Source organism: Equus caballus, chromosome 14, assembly GCF_041296265.1.
Source record: "Equus caballus isolate H_3958 breed thoroughbred chromosome 14, TB-T2T, whole genome shotgun sequence".
NCBI classification, from domain to species: domain Eukaryota; kingdom Metazoa; phylum Chordata; class Mammalia; order Perissodactyla; family Equidae; genus Equus; species Equus caballus.
Window position 1 is genome coordinate 81552231 of NC_091697.1, and position 19765 is coordinate 81571995.

General features: G+C 34.8%; 1 long non-coding RNA gene across 1 annotated transcript; it reads right to left on the bottom strand.

Annotated features, from left to right (window-relative positions):
* Window positions 1-6121: 6121 nt before the first annotated feature.
* LOC111767957 (uncharacterized) lies at window positions 6122-17229 on the bottom strand. The gene is made up of 3 exons (XR_002799919.2): window positions 17106-17229; window positions 8512-8593; window positions 6122-6232 (listed from the first exon to the last, which is right to left on the bottom strand). It is a non-coding gene; the product is annotated as an uncharacterized lncRNA (long non-coding RNA).
* Between the last annotated feature and the right edge of the window lie 2536 nt (window positions 17230-19765).

Consider the following 19765-nt stretch of genomic DNA (forward strand, 5'->3'; position numbering starts at 1 on the left):
CATCACAGTCAAATTCCATTCTGTTGGAAGACTCAGCACAGGAAGAGGAACAGATTTCACGATGACAATGAATATTGGCTTTATGATGAGAAATGATATAATCAAATTACTACCATCAATTCACTGCTCATAGGGACGATGAACCCTTATGTCGCCTTCCAATTGTCTATTTCGTTTATATGCTTTCCTTTTTATATCATTCCTCAATAGATTATTATGTCATAAGCCTTAGCTACATTTTATGGATTATCCTTATAGCATCTAAAATGCTCAGCTTCCAAGGATAATGTCATATATCTCACAATGTGTATTTGCAAAGGTGCAATGCTAAAGGCATATGCTAACATATCGGGCGATGATGCGTGCTCGCACAAACTGCTGGGACTAGCTTGCACTTCCCCTTGTACATTTCCTGTCTCCGTTATTTATGGCTAGTTCAGCACATCTTTATTTCTACCATCTGCTTAGTATCCTAGTTACAGAGCTGAGATTATTTTAATTAGACTTGTCATAGGTGATTCACTAGTTGCTTGAACAAAAAGTCATGCCTGAGGTAGTCTATAACAGATTTTGCCAACTTTGACCCTCCGTGACAGTTGCTTATTTTTTTCTTTGCTTTTTAAAACAGAACATATTTCTCCATTAAAGATAAATGTGAGCCAAATTCCATTCTTGGCAATATAGTATTCTGTCCTTTGGGTTGGATTATAATCATTATGCTATAAACTGTGCAAAATGACTGATGCTAAATAGGTATTCCCTGCCAACAACTTAAAGTGGTGGATATTGCTGAATACAAACCAAAGCATGTAGGTTTTTCCACAAAGGATGTGCAAAGTCAACATAACTGCATTCAAACGTAAACTGCAGGAGAGTTATAATCTATATTTTAAATCCATGTGCACTACTTGGTTATTTAAAATTGGTGAATTAACATGGCCATACTTAAAAACAAAAGCAGATATTTATGTTGGATAGATCCCTGTGAATTTCCAATTACAATATTAGTGAAAATAATATGGACTATGAAAAGAAAGTGATGAGGGTACAACTAAAAATTAGGGATTTCAACTGGATTAGGCTCATGTCAGTTGCAACATGAGCTGTGTAAAATAGAAATATTTCAACCTTGTATTTTTTTTGCTTTCTTTTTAATTGAGGTAAAATCCACATAACATCAAGTTAACTCTTCTCAAGTATACAATTCACTGGCATTTAGAACATTCACAATGTTGTCCCATCTTCTCTATCTAGTTCTAAAACATTTTATTATCCACAGAGGGGTCCCCATACCCTCGAAGCAGGGTATCATGCTTATCTCCCACCAGCCCCTTGCAATTACTAATCTGCTTTCTTCCTCTATGGGTTTACCTATTCTAGATATTTCCATAAATGGAATCAAGAAGATGTAATGTTTTTGTGTCTGGCTTCTTTCACTTAGCATAATGTTTTTAAGGTTCATCCTTATCCACATCGTAGCCTGCATCAGTACTTCATTACTTTTTATGGCTGAATAATATTCCACTGTATAGATATACCTCATTTTGTCTATCCATTCATCTGTTAATGGACATTTAACTTATTTCTACCTTTTATATATATTGCCATGAATATATGCGTACAAATACTTATTTGAAAACCTGTTTTCATTTCTTTTGGGTATATAGCTGGGAGTGGAATTGATGGATGATATGCTAATTCTATGTTTAAGCTTTTGAGGAACTAGGTGTTTCATTTTTCTAAAAATTCATTTTCAAAACTTATGTTGTAATTCACAAGTCACTTTCATATATTTTATCTCACTTCATCATCATAAAGATCAAAGTTCAAATATAGTTTTTCCTATCTTATAGATGTAGAAATTAAGTCTTAAATCTTCATAATTTGAGTAATATACACAGTATTGTTCAAAAGTTTCAGCAAGAATATTTCTAAAGTTCACTCTAACTCTATAATTCTATTATTCTAAAGTTCTAGGGAAACTTTAAGACATATCTAGCTGTCCCCTTCTTTTCAGTGTGCAAAGTAGCATCTCCAAGGTGTCCAGTCATGCCTCCATCAACCCATCTCCTGCTGTTGTTTCTTATAATGTTGAAAAGAAAGACAACTGCAGTATTTCTTAGGTCACCAATGCCTGTCTGGTCCACTTTTGGAGACCTTTCCACTTTGTGAATCCTGTTCACTCCTGCCATGCTTTTTTTTTTTTTTTTTTGGTTTAATCTCAATCCTATAAATCACGATTAAAATTTATGATTGAATTAGATGATGGGACAATGAAGGAGGTGGGCAGGCTTAGATTATCCAAATGATAAGAACTAGGAATGGAAAAATCAGTGTAAAACTAAAATGTATAAACTTCTCTTTTGAGACGGATTTGTTTGTGAGTACTGGACTTGTGAGTACTGAGAGGGTGGGGATCTAACATGTGTGGCACAAGAACGTGAATGAATGGAAAATGTGAAGGAACACAGGACAGATAATTCCTATAGCTGGCATGGTTTCTGTATTTCTCTGTTTTTTACTCAAGTTATTTTCTGCTCCAACTTGATTTTTGGTCCATCTCCCTGCTAAACACTTCACATTTCAGTTCCCCTCTGAGCCTTTAGAGGAGATTAAAAGTAGCAGTTAAAACTGGTTATGCCCAATAGTCAAGGCAAATTTTGTTTACAAGATGCTCCCTGTTACAGTGTTTGCACTGCCTAAGTAACAGGCAATAAAATCTATCAGCTGGAAAGCACCCCTTGTCGTAAATGGACAGACTATTTTAATCAGTACCTTCCACTGAACAGCCTTTCAAGTGCAGTCCAATTTTAATATTAAGAAAGCTATCTGAAACCTTCAGATACAACCAATCTGTAAGTATTTATTTACTTGGTGATCATGGACTCAGAACTCAGCTAGGCTTCATAATGGATACAAAAATAGTATTAAAATTCCGTGCTTCTGGGAACATAATGTCTATTTATGGGCACAAACTAACCCAAATTTTTTAAATGGGAAAAGATTCTTTTATGGTTCTGCTTATAAATATAATAAGAGATCAAAATTGGAGGAAATTATTTGTGCCTAGATACTCAAATACAGTTTCAAGGGAGAACTGGATCTCGAATTGAGCCTCAAAGAATTTTGAAAATGTGAAGTTATAGGGGAGATGGTAAAGACAATGCAGATATCAGGGAAAGAGTTGGCTGGTATTCATGGAAATTAACAATCGGGAAAAAAAATGGATGGGAATGTAGGAAGCAAGTTTAAAGAAGGCCTTGGCAAGCTATACAGAGAGTTTAACTTGTTGAGGAAGTCATCGTAGCTTGATGAACTGATAATAAAATGAGATTGATTTCACATATACTAGTGATGGACACAGCTACAATATTGTTCAGAGAGTTAACCAGAGAGCATGGAGAGTATAACTTGTTGTCTGAGAGCAAAGAGATGAGAACCTAAATGAGGCAGTGGGAATGGAGGGGAATTGAAAGGAAAGGAAAGGTGTAGTTGACGTTCAATATAAATGATACTCTCCTTAGCTCTTTCCTGTTTTTAACCTCATTAACTGGTTTGTATGAGGATACATATTTGCATATTAAAGATGAAGAAATTGAGCATCTTTATGATTTGCACAAGTAGGATGTAGAAGTGAGATTTTTACCCTAATCTGTTTTACTCCAAGTCATACGCTATTTCCTTTTACTCTTTCTACAGCTTACAGAGGGACAAAACATAAAATGAGGCTTTCACACTATGATATCCCAGTGTTTCTCATAATAAATTGCAACCTCCTATCTAACCCAGGTGGGTACCATCTGTCATGTGTGTGTATCACAAACAATAGTCATAATTCAGTTAACATAATTGCATGTTTACTTTGAAATTGATGGTATTCTATACAATCTTACTTTCCCTCTTAACAGGCTGTAGTGTGCTCAACCTCCTATTGTTGCCATCTTGCTTTTGTTACCTAGGGATAGGAGCCCCATTTTTTCACCAGGTGGAAAGCATACCAATGCTCCCAGTGCCCTCAGTTCCTCTCCCAGCTCTCCTGAGTTTGATGGCCCTAAATCGCTCTCAAATTTCAAATGGTTTTAGTCAGTTCTCAAAATCCAGACAATAAGCAAAATCTTTTCTGGTTTTGATATAGGAAGAGATTTTTATTTCTTTGATATTACCATCTTCTTGCTCTCTTTTATCAAATCTTTTGTTTCTATCCAGTGTCTTCTCTCCTCCATTTCAATATCTCCTTTCTATTTTCTTTCCATTTAGTCCTCTAAAAATACTTCTTTCAAGTCAGCCTAACTCCTGACTCTCTCTGCATATTATTGGGCTACAGTTTTATAACAGTGTCAGTGACTTTTTAAAGGCCTCTCTTCTCAGAAAACTCATATACACTTGCCTTTTTCTTTAACAACTTAAAATATCTCTTTGAAGGAAAGATGGTGTACAAATGTCAAATGCTTTCCTATGTAGTAATTTGAGATTAAATAAGAAAAAAAAGCCTCTAGCAGTATTGAACATCATTTGAAAAAAAACACGTTTAACTAGTTCAAGCAATTTCAGTTTTCTTTAATATTTTTCTCCTTGAGATCTTTTCTCCTCGTATTAAACTATTCTTATAGACTCTGGCAATGAGAAGAAAAGGAAGATGTTAAGTGCTATAGCCAATAGGATCTCCCCATTGTAGAAATGATTTTTGCTTTAAAGAATCAATACCAAAAATGTTCTTGCAAAAACCCTATGTTTTAGCTGTCACAAAAGATGGTTTTTCTCCATTTTGCATTCTATTCAGATTTTTTCAATGCTGTTCTAGTTGAAAGCTTGATAGTCTAATAAAGTTGCTTGTCACGTAAAATCTGAGTATATAACTACAGAAAAACTAATTTTGTAGAAAAACATTCTGAAAAGGCATACATTATTTAAATGAACAGTGAAATACTATAAGAAATCATGCCTTTTTATTGGAAATTTAAATAATATCTTGTATATTTTGAAGTTTGGAGTTCATTATCTATAAGATTATCAGTACTTTCTTTCAGATTATAATAACATTGGAATAAGTTATAGTCACAGAATCTCAAGATGCAGAAGCCCATTAAAATCGAGATATAAAACAATTTTTCACAAATGCATTTCAGTGTAATTTTGGGAGACACCATTAGTCAGAGTAACACCATTGGGGCGACTTATCAACTTAATAAAAATCATCAGAAAAATTTAGGGAATTATGCCAAATAGAAATAAAGGAATGTTGTGTCTAAATTATTTGGGGCAATATTGCTCTTTTTAGGACTTAAGGGCATTCCAAGCCATTTTCACCCATTGTGCAGCCTCGTCTGTTTCCTTCCAGCTAGGCAGTTTTGCACACACTGTTTCTTCTGCAGGAAATGTTTTTAGTTTGATTCTTAATATTGGTTCGAGTGTCTGCTACTTCTTCCTCAAAGATGCTCTCACTCACTCTCCAGATTAATTATTATTCGTCAATAGCTTTGTGCTTTGCTAGACTATTAAACCCATGAGGACCAAGAGCAAGTCAGCTTTTAGTGTCACTGGCACACAGGACATTTTCAATAACTTAGGATACAACCAGCACTTTATTATTGAGTGAATTTAAGATACAACTAACATTTTATTATTATTATCATTATTTGGCTTCATCTTGTCCCTATAATTATTCATAAGGGGAAGGCTATTGATATCAATGCTCCATTTTACCAATCTGTCTTAAGTATAGGGATCATTTTGTACGTGGCATCTGAAGGGAGTAGAAGGAGGTGTCTTCATAGGTACCTTTCCCACGACCATCTTAATGTTCGTAAGTTTTGACAGCACAATAAAATGTGTTATATTTTTAAAGACAGTTCAAGTATAGAATATTGAATATAGGTGTAATTCAATTAATTTATGTAGACCAATTTGTTTTGTCATCACCTAAGGGACATTCTAGATTGATTAATTTAATTTGTTTTTGTTACATTTTCCCATACAACAAACCTGCATTTTTCCTTTCCCAGCGCATACCTGTGTCTTTCTCGTTAGAATATGAGACCAGTGAGATTTTGTACTCTTGTCTGTCATAATCACCAGGGCCTACCATGAGCTGAACAAAGCAGGGGCTCTATAATTGCAGAAACAATGAATAAATTTTATTTCGTACAAAACAGAGGGAATGGTTCAAAAAGGCCTGCTGGGAAAACTATATATGTAGAAGTTTCCATTTAGATCCAACATCAGGTAGCCATGCCTACAAAAGGAGAAACCAAGGATATATTGAAGTGATTCTATTATGGAAGAAATGGCATTAGGTTATTCTGTACCCTAGCCAAAACTTGAAAGAATTTGTACTTTAAGGGTCTAGGAGCCTCCCTAGCAGAGGCTCAATGTAGAGCAGATTACCCATTTGTTCTATCATTCAACAATTCTTTACTGACCATTCATCATTAGTCAGGTGTGGTTCTAGTTGGGGTTCATTATTGCTGTTAAAAATCAGGTTGATCAAATATTCAATGCACAAGTCACTAAATACTACAAATTATACTAAATACTATAAATTATAGTCATGAGCAACCCACATAACTTCCAAAACAATACCGAATCGATGCTGTTTTGGGTTGAATTGCTTATTTGGCCTGACCTTTGCTGTTCTGTCAAAGATGATATGAAAGCTATACCTTGAGGCTTGGAGGCTTTCTCTTATTTTGCTATTTCCAGAGCCAAATACAAAGCTTGCCACACAAAGGGAACTCAGTAAATGTGACTTATAAGGAATAAATTTTTCTAGCCCAGCTCAGGTAACCAATTCTCTGCGTGAACTTGAAGAAATTATATCACTTCCTAGCCTCCGTTTCTCCATCTAACAGGTGAGTATATGTCTGTTTCATAGTGTTTTTTCTTTGCATTTTAGAGGAATAAATCAACTAAATAATGGAAGTCACTTAGTACAATTCCTGAAGCATAGTAAGCACACAGACAGAATCAACTATCATTTTATTAGAAATAATTTTATTACTACTTTCATAATTATTAATAGCACTTATATCAAAGGATGATTTTGAAGATAACATTAAACTGTGAAAGTGGCTCTTTTTTAACTCTAAATAATGGTTAATTATTCTTAGGCAGGTTGACTCATGAATCACTGTTCAGAACCCTGGTTTTGGGACATGGTGTTGGTACTCTAAAGGATATCACTCAGTTGAATTCTTCCCATGTAACCTAAAACATCACAGGTAGTAAGTGAGGCCATTGAATAGGCTTATTACTTCTGTGAGATGACTAAGAAACCATTTGATAGCTGCCACCTATGATTGACATGGCAGCAAATACAACCCACCATGATGATTGCCTCACAGTCATTTCCCAGTTGATATATGTCGTCTAATTTTAACTTTTATAGTAAAAAATTTAATCTCACATTTTATCAATGTTTTTTCAACTGCAAAAAAAGGACAGACAAGAGATAGCAGATGACATCTTTTATCATTAATAATAGAGGAGAAATAATGTTGGCTACATGTTATTTGTATAAGTACTCATGCACCTTTTACATAAAATTTTGTCAGGATGGGGCTTAGTTCAATTACAACTTCATAAAATGTACAAAATTAGTAGTAACGACATTTTATACGCTACTTAATGTGTGCTGGGCACACTATAAATCATTTAAACTGTATTATATTGTTAACCATTTAGACATTAGTTAGTATATATTATCTATGTTTTACAGATGAGAAAACTAAGAACCAGGAAAATTAAAAAGAAAATTCCTCAAGATCAAATACATGGTTAGTAAATGGTGGATATGATATCAAAAAACCAGTTATCAGTGATATTCAAATATCAGACCTTAACTATGGCCCTGCATTACCGCAAAGAATAAATATGGCTAAATATATGCTACTAAAAGACTATAAGTAATCGTTGAGATTTTTTTCCCTTTTAAGAAACATTATTCCTAAAAATCTTGAGATACATTAGCCTGTAAAATAGCTACATAATTAACATATACGCTCTAATTTGTGAATTTACTGATTTGTCAGATTTCTCTTTTTTTTCAATATATTTCAGTCTTTTATTGTCAAACTTTCTAACAAGATTAAACTCATGAAAACAGTACGACAGTTCTGACAGGCATCTGTTTACGTCTCAGTTTGTTTCCTTGTTCTGATTCACTGGTCTGAAGAATTCTGGATTTAAGTAGCAAAAGGGGCAAATGTGAACAGCACACTAAGCTCCCCATCTCATTAGAACTCTTATTGTTACATACACTCTATGGTGTTTTCAGGGTGTAAATGAAATTATTCCACAATCACTGCCTTTTAAGGCTCATAATTGGGAAGAATGATTGTTCTTGCATGTTGAACGTACCCAAGGGAAGATGAGCAATAAATGAGTTATCAGTAGTGCACAAGATTATCTCATTCATTAGGACAATGAAATAAAATAGAGAAAAACAAAATTAGCTGATGGAGAAGAAAGGGCAGTATAGATTATGAAAAACTCTGTATAAATAAAAATACTCACTTTTGTAAATTCTGAAGCTCCTGACAGGTAAATTCATCTTTTCCACCATCAGTATTTTACATATTTCCAACAGAGTGATACGCTTTGATTAAAAGGATAAAAATAACTGAATTCAATGTTAAATGTTTTTCATTCAACTTTTAAGGGAAAAAATGCCATCAATATTGACTTGCACCATGAAATCTTACATAAATAACATTGGTGGGATGTCCCAGAATTAGAGCGCACCCACCATCACCTGCATTTTCTTTCTTTTGTTTTTAAGGAAGACTAGCCCTCAGCTAACATCTGCTGCCAATCCTCCTCTTTTTGCTGAGGAAGACTGGCCCTGAGCTAACATCTATGTCCACCTTCCTCTATTTTATATGTGGGAGGCCTGCCACAGCATGGTTTGCCAACTGGTGCGGAGTTCCACAGCCGGGATCTGAACTGGTGAACCCCTGGCACCCGAAGCAGAACATACGAACTTAATTCCTGCAGCACTGGGCCGGCCCCTGCATTTTCTATAAGTGGGTTCTATGTCATGAAAGAGTAAAGACTCAATTATTTTTACCCTATTATATTTATAGAATTTAAAAGCTGGAAAAATTCAAAAGCAGAAAACTGATGTTCTATGAGATAAGATGACTTGCTTAAGTTAATTGAGACAATATTTCTTCTTAAATTCAAGTCTTCTACTTCTTATGTTAAGATTTCCCAAAGGGTGACCCACAAAAAATTGTCATGCCAAGTTCTCTAAGAAGAAAAGTTTCTGTGGAACTATAAATAAGGGCAAGTGTTTTAATTCACAACTCTCATTTGAAATTACCATGCACTATATATACTTATTAACTATATGGATTAACTATGTTTAGAGGGTAAGATGTTCCCAGTGTAAATATACAAAAATTTAAAAACAGTAAATTTCTCCCTTTTACTCTCAACTCCGTCTACTAGGTTATTGACTGTCCCCTACATGCCCAGTCACAGGTAATACTGTTGTTAGTTTCTTAGGTATTCTCCCAGAATGCCTTTATATAAAAGCAAATAAGAATAAATTTTTTATTATAACCTTTAGACAATTGGTGGCACACAAATCAAGTATTATGCACTTTTCCTTTTTTTCCACAAAACAGTAAATATGATAGATTATTCTATTTCAATACACAAAGAGCTTCCTCATCCTTTTATACACCTATGTACTCTATCATAGAAGTACTGGGCATCTATGCTATTTCCAATCTTTTGTTAACACATACAATGGACCATAAATAACTTTGTACACTTCATCATTTGATGTATGTGTACATAATAGTGCATGCATGTGTCTAGAATAAATGTCTAGAAGTGGAATATCTGGGTTAAATGTATATGCATTTACGATTCTTATCATCCATAGAAGTTTTACTAATAATGTATGACAGTATCTCTTTCTTCACCTCTTTCTTCACAGGTACAGAATTAACACAGTTTAGGATTTTCTAATCATGTTACTTTTTTAAAAGTGATATTTGAGCACTCTTTCAATATGTTCTTCTCTTAGAATTAAATTTAAGAAACTTGCAATATGTTTAAGAGTCACTTTTCTCTCCTTCTCTGTGAACTTCCTAGTCAGAGGTTACGCTTATTTTCCATTGACTTATTGATCATTTTGTTATAAGTTTGTAGGAGCTTTTTACATATTAGAGAGAAAAGCACTTTGTAATGAGGGTAATTGAGACTACTTTTCCCAGTTTGTCATTATGCTGTGAACTTGCTTACAAATTTTTGTTATGCAAACTTTATTTAATGTGGTCATACTTATTATTTTAATGGATGCTGGACTTAGAAACACAATTAGAAAGGGCATTCTTATTAGATTGAATCTTTGATTTATTTGTTATTTGCCTTGGCCTATAGTGTGAGCCATACATTAATCATAATTTTTGTCCAGATGTCTATCCATTTGTGAGAGCACAGTATAATAAATAGCTCATATTTTCCTTCTGATCTGAGATGCCATGTTAATCATATGCCAAATTGTCTTGTCTGATTCGGTCTATTCATGGTCTTTATTTTGTTCACTGACTTCTCTGTAAGCTGATACGTCAGTACTACACTTATTTAAATATTAGAAATTTATATAAAACATTGATGAAGGAAATTGAGGAAGACACAAATAAATGGAAAGATATCCACATTTATTGAATAGAAGAATTAATATTCTTAAAATATTACCCAAAGGCCAAACTACTCAAAGTGATATACAAATTAAATGCAATCCCTGTCAAAATTCCAATGGCATTTTTCACAAAAATAGAAAAAAAATCCTAAAATTCATATGAAACCACAAAGGACCCCAAATAGCCAAACAATCTTGAGCAAAAGGAACAAAGCTGGAGGCATCACACTACCAGATTTCAAAGTATACTACGAAGCTATAAAAATCAGAACAGATGATATTGGCATAAAAAGAGACACATAGACCAGTGAACAGAACAGAGAGCCCAGAAATAAATACATTCAATTGATCTTTGACAAAGATGCCAAGAATACGCAAAGGGGAAAGAATATTGTCTTCAACAAATGGTACTGGGAAAACTAGATATCTGTATGCAGAAGAATGAAATTGGATCCTTTTCTCACACCATATACGAAATCAACTCAAAATGAATTACTTAAATATAAGACCTGAAACTGTAAAACTACTAGAAGAAAATATAGGGGAACAGCTTCCTGATATTCATCTGGGCAATGAATTTTTGGATATGATCCCAAAAGCACAGGCAGCAAAAGCAAAAGTAAACAAATGGGATTGTACCAAATTAAAAGCCTTCTGCACTGCAAAGGAAACAATCACAGTAAAGTGGCAATCTATGGAATGGGAGAAAATATTTGCAAACAATTTACCTGATAAGTGATTAATATCCAAAATATATAAGGAACCAAAATAATTCAACAGCAAAGAAACAAATAACCTAATGAAAAAAATGAGCAAATGACCTAAGTAGACGTTTCTTGAAAAGACATACAAATGGCTAACAAGTACATGACAAAAATACTCAACATCACTAATTATCAGGGAAATGCAAATTGAAACCACAATAAGACATTGCTTCACACCTGTTAGAGTTGGTATCATCAAAAAGACAAGAAATACGTGTTGGTGAGGATGTGGAGAAAATGGAGCCCTTGTATACTGTTGGTAAGAACGTAAATTGGCACAGTCATTATGGAAACAGTACGGAGATTACTCAAAAATTAAAAATATAAATACTATCTGATCCAATAATCCCACTTCTGGGTATATATCCAAAAGAAGTGAAGTCAGTAGCTCAAAGGGATATCTGTACTCCCATGTTCATAGCAGTATTATTCACTCTAGCCAAGATATGGAATCAACCTAACTGTCCATTGACGAATGAATGAATAAAGAAAATGTGGTATGTATATGTGATGGAATACTATTCAGCCACAAAGTAGAAGGAAATCCTACCATTTGTGATAACATGGATGAACCTAGAGGACTTTACGCTAAGTGAATAAGCCAGACACAGAAAGTCAAATACTGTATGATTTCACTTATATGTGGAACCTAAGTCACTCATAGAAACAAAGCAGAATGGTGGTTGCTAGGGCCTGGGGGATGGGGAAAACAAGATATTGGTCAAAGTTTCAGTTACACAGGATGAATAAGTTTTGGAGACCTAATGTATAGCATAGTAACTATAGTTAATAATACTGTATTGTACACTTGAAACTTGCTGATCTTTAAGTGCTGTCACCATACACACACAAAAAAACACAGCTATGTGAGATGATGGATATGTTAATTAGCTTGATTATGGTAATTATTTTACAATGTACACATATATCAAAACATCGTGTTGTACACTGTAAATATATACAGCTTTTATTTGTGTATGCTTCAATAAAGCTGGCAAAGATTTTTAAATGAAATTTACAATATTTTATTCCCTTAAGGGCTGAGGCTGTACACATTATTTTTTTCTTTCTTTTGTTATATGTTTTAGAATTTCCCTAACTATTCTTCTTCAGCTGTTTTTCCACATAAATTTTAGAATTAGTTTGTTTAGTAAAAAAATAAATGCTCTGGTGCTATTTGGTGTTTTCATTGGTATCGTATTAAACTTATGAATAAACTTAAAAATAATTGTGTTTATTTTAATGTGTTTTCCTCTTCAAGAATATGTTTTATCTTTCACTTTGTTTAAGATTTCTTTTGTGTTGGCAGTGACTGTTTAAAAGTTTCCTTCCTATAAGTCTTGCACATTTCACGTTGTACACATTCTAGAAATATCATCTATTATGTTAATATTTTGAATTGAATAATTTCTTTCAGTATATAATATATGAAAATTATTGGTTTACAATATTGATTTTGCTCATTGAGGTCTCATAATATTCTTTTCCTTTTGTATTAGTATTTTAGTTGCTTCTCTTAAGTCTTGCAGGTATACGATTGTGTCATCTTCAAATGCAGATAGATTTATCAACGAGTTTATTTTTTTAATTATTTTCGGATGTGCATCATATTTCGAATTCTGTGTACATTACATCATGTTCACCACCCGAAAACTAATTATAGTCCATCCCCTCACATGTGAGCCTAATCACCCCTTTTGCCCTACCCCCCCCTTCCCCTATGGTAACTACCAATCCAATCTCCAATGCTATGTGTTTTTTTGTCATTGTTTCTATCTTCTACTTATGAGTGAGATCATATGGTATCTGACTTTCTCCCTCTGACTTATTTCACTCAGCATAATACCCTCAAGTTCCATCCATGTTGTCACAAATGGCCGGATTTCATCGTTTCTTATGGCTGAGTAGCATTCCATCAAGTATAAATACCACATCTTCTTTATCCATTCGTCCCTTGATGGGCACGTAGGTTGCTTCCATGTCTTGGCTATTGTGTATTATGCTGCAATGAATATAGGGGTGCAAGTATCTTTATGCCTTTGTGTTTTCAAGCTCTTTGGATAAATACCCAGCAGTGGGATAGCTGGATCATATGGTAGATCTATCCTTAATTTTCTGAGGATAGACTAGTTTATTTTTTCTTCTAATTTTTTTATTGTGTTGACTAGTACCAAAATAAAATATCTAATAATGAGAGTGGGCATTTGTCATTAATTTTTCACATTAATAGAAATGTCTCCAAATGTTTCCCCAGGAAGCACGATGGCTTTGGGGCTGGGACTGATATATTTTATAGCATGAAATAAATATCTATAGATTCATGTTTTGCTTATTGTTTTTATCCACAATGTTGTTAAATTTTCAGTTCCTATAGAGGTGATATGTGATTTTTCTTATAAATATTAATATTTTAAATTATATTAATATTGAAAAGTTCTTGAATTCCTGAAAAAAATAGCTTACCTATTCATGAGGACTATCTTTTTAATAAGCTGTCGGGTTGTGTATATTAATATTACATTAAGAATTTTCACATAACTAACCATAAATAAATTGCTCTAGCATTTCCTTCTGATACAGTTATAGTCAGGTTTTTGTATCAAGGTTATACTCAGTTGTGCAAGAGTTAGAAATATTTCTTCCCTGCAGTAGTTTGTATTTTGTGTAAGCTTTCAGTTAATACAAAAACTCAATTTTCTACAATACTACATCTTTTAAAATTTTCTTTCTTTTTTTCTTCTTTTTCTTAAAGATTGGCCCTCAGCTAACATCTGTTGCCAATCCTTTTTTTTTCCCTTCTCCCTAAAGTCCCCCTGGTACATAGTTGTAAATTCTAGTTGTAAGTCCTTCCAGTTCTGCTATGTGGGACGCCACCTCAGCATGGCTTGATGAGCAGTGCTAGGTCTGTGCCCAGGATCAGAACAGGCAACACCCTGGGCCACTGAGGTGGAGCATCCGAACTTAACCACTCGGCCACAAGGCCAGCGCCTAATTTTCTAATTAATAGATGTTTAATGTAACTTAACTGGCAATCAAAATGCTTGAGATTTTCCAGTAGAGTTCAAACCTTTTTCAAAGCTTGACATTTACCTTTCCAAGTAGCATGATGAGAATATTCATGAGAACTCATCCTCTTTTTACATACACTATAACTTAATTGCCAAAGAAAGGAATGGGGGAAATACATGCATTCGCTTAATATTCATCATGATAGATAGCAAAGGAAGAGGGAGTTTAATAATTGAATGAGAACATAAAAGAGAATAGCTCTGAACTGCATCACTGAAAACAGAGTAGATATTTCTATCAAGTTGTCTAATCAGTGAGTTGAAAGTTAACTTATTCAAAAAATCGTTTCCTTTCCTTCAAGTTTTAACCAATCAGAGCACATAATATATGTACTGTATGTCCCCTGCAGTTTGGGAACACAGTGAATTATTGACTAACTTCCTCTTGAAAAACCTGTAGGGTGTGCCATACGCAAAGTAATTATGTTCACAGAGAATTTAGATCAGCCTTTTCTCTGTGGTTTGACCAAAGAATGAGTAAGTTTTGTGGTGACACATTTGAGAGAGAACTGGTATGGAATCGTCTTAAGAGAAGATCAAGATGAGAGAAGCAGCCAACCACACTCCATTTATGTATCTTCAGTGTTCCTGCACATGGGAGAAATGTGTGGCCACAATTTCAAATATGTTTAGGTATTTATTACTCATATTTAGAAACTTTAATTTCTGAGTCTCACTCTGTTTCACCCAAGAATGATCAAAAAATTTTGAAACTGCATGAATTTTAATCCAACAAGGGGGAAGAACCAGTTTCAATGAGCAAATTTAGATGGAGGAGTTTCATGATACTGAAAGGGACAGTGGGTTTTATGATTGTATTCATGGATCCTAACTGTTTAATTTTCCAGTTAGAACATTTGACATCTGCACAATTTTGTTCATTTGTTATGAGCTGGACATTTAAAAACAAAGCAAACAAACAAAAACACTGTTTCATATATATTTGTGGGGTTTTTTTAATGCTGCTGACAGGAATTTATTCTTCCATTAAATAAGACTATAGCATTCTGAATTTTCTATTTAGAGCTGCAATTCTATCCAAGATTTATGTTAATTAAGATTTTTTGTTGTTATTTACATCAAAAACAAGACTTCTATGAAGAGAAGAAAAATTGCTCAGGGAAAAAAAATTAAAGCTCTTCAAAATAGTTGCATTTGAAAATTTAAAAGGCAGATATTATCCCTTTACACTGATGGATGCCACAGAAGGTGCTAATCTACACAGGCTCCTCCCTAGACAACATGTATATATATACACATATACATATGAAACAAAGTATTTCAAACTATTTGTTTCAGATAAACAAACAAAAGTACTCTTTCATCTACATACATAACTTTGAGTTTGCCTTTTGGGTTTTCCAGGCAGTCCTTCTATAACCAATTGATTTTAATATTTCCCTGGATACCAATCCCCAAATTGCCCAAGTACCCGAAAATGCTATTGAACAGTGTGTTCCTGCCCTGGCAATATACTGATTTTTTGGCATGGTGTGGCAAATACTGATTTTGGGGCTATGAGAGGCCATTTGTACTCTATACAGACTTAACTTGCTCAGATACACATCTTTACCAAGGAAAGGATGGAAGCAACTAACTTTATAGGATGCGATGCTTATACATCAGAATACGCTTATTTCTATATAAAAGCAGACTTCAGTAATGAGAAATAAAAATCTCTGTTTCGTGTTATTTATGGAGCTGCTTCTAGCCATGCAAGTGTCCAAGAATGAGAAAACACATCTAATCCATTGTGTCTTCTGGCTAGGAAAACAGCGACCATTGGAGTCAGCAGCAAGTTACTGAGAAGAAATCAATCCATTGGGGGTGGTGGGGACAGATAGGATAATTCAGATCATATGGCCACAATGTCCAAGCACTTGAGTTTTAGCAGGGAACTGATGCCAATGAGAACTACTGATACGATGCACAGCCAAACCCTACATTGAACATTTTATTGAGGGGACTTAGATGGAGCTGTTTCCTGATCTATTCCATTTTTAAAAAATCAGTAGTTTTGCTGAATCAACATGGGTGGAGCAAGATGGATGGGGTTATAGAAAAGAGTTTTGAATATTTCAAAACAATGAGGCAAACAATACTCCCATACATGTTGGCATAGTGCCACTGGTTCTGCATCTTTGTAAAGCACTCTCAACATTACCTATCACCATTTCAAGGGATGTATTCTTTGACTCAGAAAATATACTTCTTAGAATATAAACTGTGGATGCAATCACACATATTCATGAAGAAATAAGTTTAAGAACATTCATTCCAGCATTTTTATAAAAGCAAAAGATTAAAAAAACCCTAAATGTCATTTAGTAAAGCTGAATAAATTATGGTAATTCATGAAAGAGAATACAATCATGTGGCCACAGGGGAAAAAAGGAGACAGCTCACTATGCACTGATATAGGACAAGCTTTAAAATATTTCATTAAATCAAAAAAGGAGGGGGAAACTGAACTTAATGTAGCACCACTTATATGAAAACAACAAAATGCGACCAATATAAACATATTGCTCTACAGGCAGTGTATAGTCTATCTCTGCAAGGAATCCCAAAGAGCAGCCTACAGTGCCCTGGTCAGAGCAACTCAGAGACCAAGAAACTAACCTGGAAGAGAGGGAGAGACAGGAAGGCAGAAAGGTGAGTGGAACACATTCTGGAGGGGGCCTGCAAGCATCAAGTCCTGTCTGACTGGTGAGATCTGAGATGTTGTTCCTTTAGGTAAACACCTAGAGAAGAGAGCCTTTAGTCAGCCATGTGCTTTTTGTTTACAATAGATGTATATTTTTACAATAGACATACATTTTGTTTAAATAGGCATATATTTAGTCTGATTACCTTCTCTTTTCACCAGGATTATAAAGAGCTCTTTGAAGTATACATCCTTTCAGCCATCTTTCGTAGTAAGAAGCAAAAGAAAAATTGTCCGAGCACAGTTTTTTTTCAATAGCATTCTTTATCTATGTTCACTGCACTCTTGCTGGGTACTTATCTCAGTTTGACAGAACACACATCTGGTGGATGGTGTGGTGCTTACTCACTGACAGAAATTGAGAAGAGAACTGTTTTATGGTTTGCCCTGACACCAGACCCTTTCTGAGGTCTCAACATGATAATTAAAGTTAATATTCTCTGATTCTTCTTTAGCCTCTCAAAGTTGACCAGACTGATATTCAAAGAAAATTAGTGTCTCAAGGGTGATGTAAATAAACATTACAATTGCTATGATAAATGCAATTATCTAACTTTACTGAATTTGTCACTAGAGCCACTATTGATTCCTTTGATATGATCCAATATTGGAAAGCCCCTCTTTTTTCAAAAGCTGTTTCCTTACCACACAAGACAGGTTGCATGACTGACTCAAACTTTGAAGTGATATTTGCTTCAATTTCCAGGTGGATGGACAGTTTGAAAATGCGGTATCTCACTCATCAGTATTCCCTTCATTTTCCCCATGGATAGAACATGAGTCTTCATTGGTTAGTGTTATGTTGATCTCCCTCCTGCAATCTTTCGATCTACCCCATCGACAGGCTTTTCTAAATCTAGGGAATGGCTAAATGTAATGCATGTTGGATTGGATGGACTGAGCTGACCACCAGAATTCAGGGTGCAATGCTTAGGTTTAGCATACACATTTCTGGCCTCCTTTTGTGCATTGCGGTTCTAACGACAGGTCAATCTTTGGAGACTTCACACTGTTATTTGGTCTGCTTGGTTTAGGCAGTACTGCTAGTGTTCCCACTGTTCCCTGCTGCTGCTCCCTAAGGAGGGAGAAAGGGTTTCCCCAGTTTTGGCCACCTGGTATATCTTGCTGGAGGATGTCTCTGGCCTGCAGGGATGAAGAAATTTCCCTGGCTGGATGCATGTTGTGCCAGAATGACTCCTGTCGGAGACTGAGTGGTCCCCAGACTGCTTGTTGTGTTGTGATGTGATCTACCTACAGGTGCCCCCACCTTAACCCCTCCCCATCAGCTTCCTTGGTGTTTCTAAACCAGGTAAAGAAGTCAGGACCAGGACCAGGAAGGAAAGAGAGTACTTATTGCTACTGGAACTCCAGAACAGTCTCCCTTGTTGGTTCTGCCAGGTCTAACCGAATTTTAGGTATGGCTCCCATTCAGTCCAAGAGAGGAATGAGCCTACCTGGACTGCCTTCTATTTCTAGTTTGTGTGTTGGGAAACACCTGGACTGAATCTTGATTGGAGGATGTAAGATAACTTGGTGCTGTGTTCCTCTAATCCTGGGATCCCAAACCAGTTTGCTTTCTTCCTAAGGCCTTTCAGAGATCTCCTTTTATTGTCTCTTTCACTGTTTCTAGAGTTTTTAGTGTATTTGGCAGTGAGAATCAGAGAGAAATGGGTCCCTGCCATCTTGTCCTGCAACTGAGGTTTCAACAAATGCTAAACTACACAATAAGTTTTATGGTTTTCTCCTATAGATGCTCCTGAGACTCCTTCTCTGGAATGCAATTGCGTGGAGTGCTAAAAATAAACTTCCAAAGATATTGGATATTACAGTATTATTGACATTCCTTGTCTATAAAAGACCATATTCTAGGAAATTCTAGAAAATTCAAGTTTATAGCCTAGCGGAAAGTAAACAGAGATAACAGCCTCTCTGATTACCATCAAGAGAACAGTTATTGGATTTCTTAACTCCCGTAAATTAAAATATACCCATTTAGTCTGAACCCCTGAGACAGTTTCTTGATAAGATGAATAGTATTTGCCTGAAAATTTACATCACTGTAGTAAAGACAGAGACAGTCTATTCAAGTGGTTAATAATACTTAGATGATCTTTTAACGTTTTTAATCCTTTAGAATCATAAATTATTTCTTAATATTCAACCTAATTTCCTAATCCCTTAATGAAAGGATAGTTTTTCTGTCTAGACATTTTTCAACCAAGTGAATAGTCAATAAAGTATAGTCAATTAATTACTAAAAGTGTTAATTTTATCATGAGCCCTGTTTAGAAATCTACATACTCAAAGGAAATTATTCAGTATAAAAATGGACAAAAGGTGTGATTTGTTTCAAAATATTTATCTTTGAGACAGCTGAAAATGTTTTACTTTTTTGCAAATGAGCCAGGGTATTTTTTCATAGTCAGCTTTTCATCCTGTCATTTTCATCTACTTCAAGCAGAAGGTGCTAGTATTGTTTTACATAACACACCAGAAAGTTTAAGATAAATGTGATAGAGAGACGCACAGGAGGCTGACATAGTTTCTAAAAGAAGAAACTATAAAGACACTGGCT